Raw genomic sequence first — 6,000 nt, 5'->3', positions numbered from 1 at the left:
TCCTTGGGAAAAATGGGCCAAAAAAGAGATTTGACTGACTCTGAAAAGTCAAAAATTGTAAAAAGGTCTTTCAGAGGGATGCAGCACACTTGAAATATCTAAGATATTGGGGCGTGATCACAGAACCATCAAACGTTTTGTAGCAAATGGTAAACAGGGTTGCAAGAAACGTGTTGAGAAGAAAAGATGCAATTTAACCGCAAAAAATTGAGAAGAAACAAACTCGAAGCCACCAGGAACCCATTATCCTCCAGTTCTGCAATATTTCACAACTGCAACCTACCTGGAGTGTCAAGAAGTACAAGGTATTTAGTTCTCAGAGACATGGCCAAGGTCAGAAAGGCTGAAACCCGACCACCTCTGAACAAGACACACAAGTTGAAACGTCAAGAATGGGCCAAGAAATATCTGAAGACAGATTCTTCAAAGGTTTTGTGGACTGATGAGATGAGAGTGACTCTTGTTGGAAAGGATTGAAGGGCCCGTGGTTGGATCAGTAATGGCGACAGAGCTCCACTTCGACTCAGATGCCAGCAAGATGGCGGTGGGGTACTGGCAGAGATGCCCACGAGTCTTTGATTTAGAGTCCGAGTCGAGTCACGAGTCTTCGGCCTCGAGTCGAGTCAATTCTCGAGTCTTTGAGGGGCAAGACTCGTCGAGTCGCGAGTCTTTGATTTAGAGTCTGAGTCGAGTCACGAGTCTTTACACACACACACACACACACACACACACACACACACATATATATAAAATGACAGCCTCTGGCTGAAATACAGTATATCCAAATTTTTATTCAGACTTTTTTAAAAAAAAAAACTAAAATAGATGGCATTTATAATAATAAATAATATTAAATAATAAAATAGATAAAATAAAGTAGTAAAACTGTCTGTCCTTTCCATGGGCCTTAACTATTACTAAACGAACCCATGTGTGGAAAAAAGAAAATAAAGAAAGCCTCCAAGAAGGTGAACTTAGTTACATTTAAAAAAAACATTAGGCTGCCTCTCAGTGGCCGAAAGACTGAAAAATTATACAACTGAACTTAAGTTACATTTAAAAAAAAATATTAGGCTGCCTCTCAGTGGCTGAAAGACTGAAAAATGATGCAACTGAACTTAAGTTACATTTCAAAAATTATTAGGATGCCTCTCAGTCGCTGAAAGACCATCAAAAATTATGCAACATGCTTGTTACATTTCAGAAAAATTAAGCATGACAGGTTTGTTGCACTAAGCCTGGCTCTGTGCGGGCGCATTATAATACCTCCGTGACTAAATACCCTCTCTACTGGTGCACTGGTAGCAGGGACACTAAGCACTCTCATAGCCACCCTATGAAGTCTGGGGAAACCCTTAGTATGTCGATTCCAGAATTCCAGACAGTCTGTTTGCGGTTCTTCTTCATCGGCCGCAGTGGACTCCGAATTCTGGATGTAGCGCTTGAGTTCAGCCCTGACAGATGAGGCATGGTCTGGGTTCTTCTTGCTTTTCTTCCAATAGGCTGAGAACAGGCGAGGAACTTTGGTAGGTGTCGGTGACTGCTCCTTGTCATCTTCACCACCGCTGCTGTTCTCTTGACGTACAGTGACTTGAGAAGCATCAGCCAAGACATGATCTGAAAAATGTCCACAAAAAACATGGTTAGTTACATTATGTTCATCAGATCATGATCTTAGTTATACAAATAGTGATGATTAAATTAAGGAATATATAAGTTAAGGAATCTATCACAAGTAAACTTACCCATTACCATCTCCTTCACATCACTCTTGACATCATTTGGGATGGGAACATCATGCTCCAGCCAAAAGAGGCAGTAGTATGGGTCCAGTAGTGCAGCCATCATGTAAACCTTATCTCCAAAGGGCAGGTCTCCTGCAGGCTTGTCCGACTCCTCCATTCTGACATTTACAAACATCCCCTGAAACAAAATCAGATCATCAAATTCAGCTTTACGGTAGTAAAGTAAAGAAGTGGGTGAAAATGTTTTGTTTTTATAGCTACCATCATACCTGAAAACGGCGTTGGAGGGACTGCTGTAGGGCTTTCACTAAACCGCGCAGGTAATGAGCTTTCTTCTGCATACTGTTGAGGTGGCTGTTGAGTGATAGAATGCTAGGGAGAGCCGCACTGAGAGTAACCACCTTCTCTGCTTGTGTGAGATCTGTTGCTTGAAGAAACGGGCCCAGAATTTCCACAAGCTCTTTCAGCTGGCTCAACTCTCTGCCTGTTAGGCACAGGCTTTTGTGTCTTTCATCTTCCAGGAGAGTGTTAAGGCTTTGGGGATCAAGGTCAGTGACTACCTGTACAAGGCGGAGAGTCGAGTTCCAACGAGTTGCTACAGCAGAGGGGATGCTCCGATTGGCTCCATACGTTTTCTTAAAAGCTTCCTTAAGTCCACAAGTTGTATGAAGTAAACTGCAGAATTTTGTCACCTTTGCCAATGCACAGTTAATAATGTTGGTCTCTTTCAGTCCATCTCGCACGACGAGCTGCAATGAATGGGCAAAGCACTGCAGCCGCTGTTGCCGGCAGCTACTCTGGATGGTGTCCACATCTTCTTGGAGGGTTTCACCTGTATCCTCCCATAAGTCATCATTTTCTAGCTCATCATCATCTTCACCCTCGTCATCCAACTCATGCCTCTCAGCTCTAGTTGTTGAGGGGAAACAAACTGTAAAGGCCTTCTTCATATTTGAAGCGTTATCACTGATAATGTAATCTAATTTGTGTTTTACATTAAATTTGTCACATATCTCCTCAAATTGTTCACTGATTCTGATTCCAGTGTGTGAACCTGTGAATCTATCACAACTTAAGAGAACTGTCTGCAGTCTTGAGACACTGCTCTTCTCCATTTCCATGAAGTGGGCCGTTACACCTAGAAAGCCTTGCATGCTCCTGTCAGTCCAAATGTCCACAGTCACAGACACAGTGTCTGCTTTTTGTAATTTGGATTTGATCTTGTACTCTTTGTCGGATGCTAGATCACTCTGGTAACGGTGTTTCGACTTACTGGGCAGTATTTTTCATCCACCACTGACATGAAGTTCTGGAAGCTGGGTATGTCAACCAAGGACAGAGGAAGGTTGCATGAGATGATGAGGTCATGAATTATGGAGTCAGTAATGGTCTTCTGTCGGGGATGGCCCTGGCTGTATGTTTTCACTCCTTGTTTTAGTCCCACAAAGGAATCGAGGCTGCTCTGAGTCTGACCCTCTTGGGCTTCTCCACAGGAAACTTTTTTGGCTGCCTTATATTCAGCATACCTGTAGATGAACAACATGGGAGGTTGCTCATTTTTGTAACACAAACACTAGTAGGGTTGCCACCTCCTAGAGTTTCAAATCCGGGACATGGGGGGGAGGCGGAGGCATCCCCGAAATATACGGGTAAAAAGTGAAGTGCGTATATTTACGGGAGGGTTGGCAACCCTATCTAGACCACAGACGGAAATCAAATGAGGTTTTGTCATTTTCCCTAAACAACGGGACAAATTGTGTCCCGGGAGAGATTTTATTTTTCCCGGGACAGGTGGTGAAAAAAGAGAACAATTCTGGGAAAAACGAGACGGGTGGCAACCCTAAACACTAGTGTGATAAGCTAGCGCAACAAGCTAGCGCAACAAGCTAGCTTGTAAAACGGAGGTAACCAAGCCGGCCCGACCGTTTCTTCTTGGTAATGCACTAAGCTAAACAATAACTAGACAATGTATGCAAAAACACTATGAGTACAACTTACCTTTCCTTGTGCACCTTTTCAATGTGCCGCAGGAAGTTGGTGGTTGTGGAACCTTTTTCTTTTATTGTCCTTTTGCAGCATTTACATTTTGCAGTTCTGTCTCTGCCGTTCTGTTTGAAGTTTGTGTAGCAGTACGTTAATATAAAGGGTAGCGAACCTGGCGGTGGACTTTCTTTAGCAGCAGCTGCTCCACTTGCACTTGCCATGATGACTGATAATGAAGGAGAGAGGGAGGGATGTGACGCGATGCGTCGTGCATCGGAGGTGGTTTTGTGAAACATAAATAAATAAATAAATAAATAAAACAACAAAAAAATAAAATAAAATTAAAGATTACCCACGAGTCTTTGATCTCGAGTCGAGTCAATTCTCGAGTCTTTTAGGGTCGAGTCCGAGTCGAGTCTGGAGTCTCCAAAAATGCGACTCGAGTACAAGTCTTTAACTCGAGTCCCCATCTCTGGGTACTGGTATGGGCAGGTATTGTTAAAGATGAGCAGTTGGACCTTTTTGGGTTGAATATGGACTCAAAATCAACTCTCAGACCTACTGCCAATTTTTAGAAGACACTTTCTTCAAGCAGTGGTACAGGAAAAAGTCTGCATCTTTCAAGAGGACTTTGATTTTATGCAAGACAATGCTCCATCACATGCATCAAAGTATTCCACTGTGTGGCTGGCCAGTAAAGGCCTTAAAGATGAAAAACTACCACCTGACTTAAACCCTATTGAGAACTTTTGGGCCGTTCTTAAGCAGGACATTTAGAGTAAAGGTAAACAGTGCACCTCTCTGAACAGTGTTTCGGCAGCTGTACAAAAAGTTGATTCTGACCAGATCAAGAAACTGACTAAACTCCGCGAATGGAAGGCTTGTGAATGTTATTGAAAAGAAGGGTGGCTATACTGGTGACTGTTTTTTTTTTTTTATTATTATTAATATTCGGGACTGAGCCTCAGCGAAGGCCTGCTCTCATTATCATTATTATTATTATTATTATTATTATTATTATTATTATTATTATTATTATTATTATTATTATTATTATTATTATTATTTCTGAAATGTTTATTTGTTAATTCTGAGGGGTTTTTTTTTATTCTCACTTTAACATGTAAAAATAAACAAGTGAGATGCGAAAATCTTTGTTTTTCATTTAGTTGCATAATAATTGTGCACACTAATAGTTTCCGAATAATGGTGTACATAAAGATATTCTCATAAGAAAGCCAGAACTTCACTTTTACTACTTAAATGTTCAGGTTTGATGGTTTGTTCACATTTTGGATAGATCAAAAGCACTCTAAATGTACAATAGCAAAATGAATCCTCAAAAATACAACTTGCCTAATAATTGTGCACACGGTGTAGACGGTACCGCTGCGGTTCCGACCCGACTCTGTTCATGACAGACAGAATCTTCAGACATCAAGAACCTGATTCTAACTCCACTGGTAGTTTGGTGGCCTGCAGTGCTGGGATGCTTTGTTTTGTCTGTCACTGTGGTCCATTGAAGCAGCTCCAGAGAATTCTTCCTACACACAGAGATGTGAAGGTGTGAATGGTGTTAGTGAATGGAACTCACTCTGCTGTAGGTAGTACATGGTGGCGACGCCTCCACCAGTCAGCACAGTGGTGAAGATGGTGAGCTGCTGCAGCTGAGAGGTAGACACCCTCATCTTCTGCTTCTTCTGCAGACTCTTCCAGTGAGCTCACAGGACAAACTGTTGCACAGAAGATCATGTGGAGATCCACAGTGGGACATTTCAAAGAGATGGTTGCTTCTTCAAGCCCAGGCCAAGACCATGGTGCTCATCAACAGACACACTACACTATTGATTTTATTATGTTAATGACTTTGTAAAGTGTCTGAGGTTTCTAAAATGTGCCATACAAATAAAATGTATTAATATCTATCTATCTATCTATCATGCTTGATTACTACTATTACTGATGTACTACATCTGCTGAAGTTCCACAGGCTGTCTAATACATTCAATGAGTGTTTGTGACCAGTGTATTCTTTCTAATGATCCATGAAAATACGTGTGAACGAAGTGAAAATACACCAGGCCAGGCAGAAAGTACCGCGCCGCACCGGTAGGGGGCAGTGACGTGCCGGGAGGCTGATGACTGACTGACTGACAGCGCTATCAGGTGCAGTCAGGCACAGACGTAATAAATGAGTGAATGACGGTGGCCAACAGAGGTACAACACCGCCCCCAAGTGGTGAGCACTAAACAACACATGTGTGGGAGCTTT

Source organism: Nelusetta ayraudi, unplaced genomic scaffold (genome assembly GCF_046127955.1).
Source record: "Nelusetta ayraudi isolate G7.1 ecotype Tasmania unplaced genomic scaffold, CSIRO-AGI_Nayr_v1 ptg000055l, whole genome shotgun sequence".
In the NCBI taxonomy this organism is placed as follows: domain Eukaryota; kingdom Metazoa; phylum Chordata; class Actinopteri; order Tetraodontiformes; family Monacanthidae; genus Nelusetta; species Nelusetta ayraudi.
The sequence above is the reverse complement of the archived record's forward strand: the minus strand, read 5'-3'. Positions refer to the sequence as shown.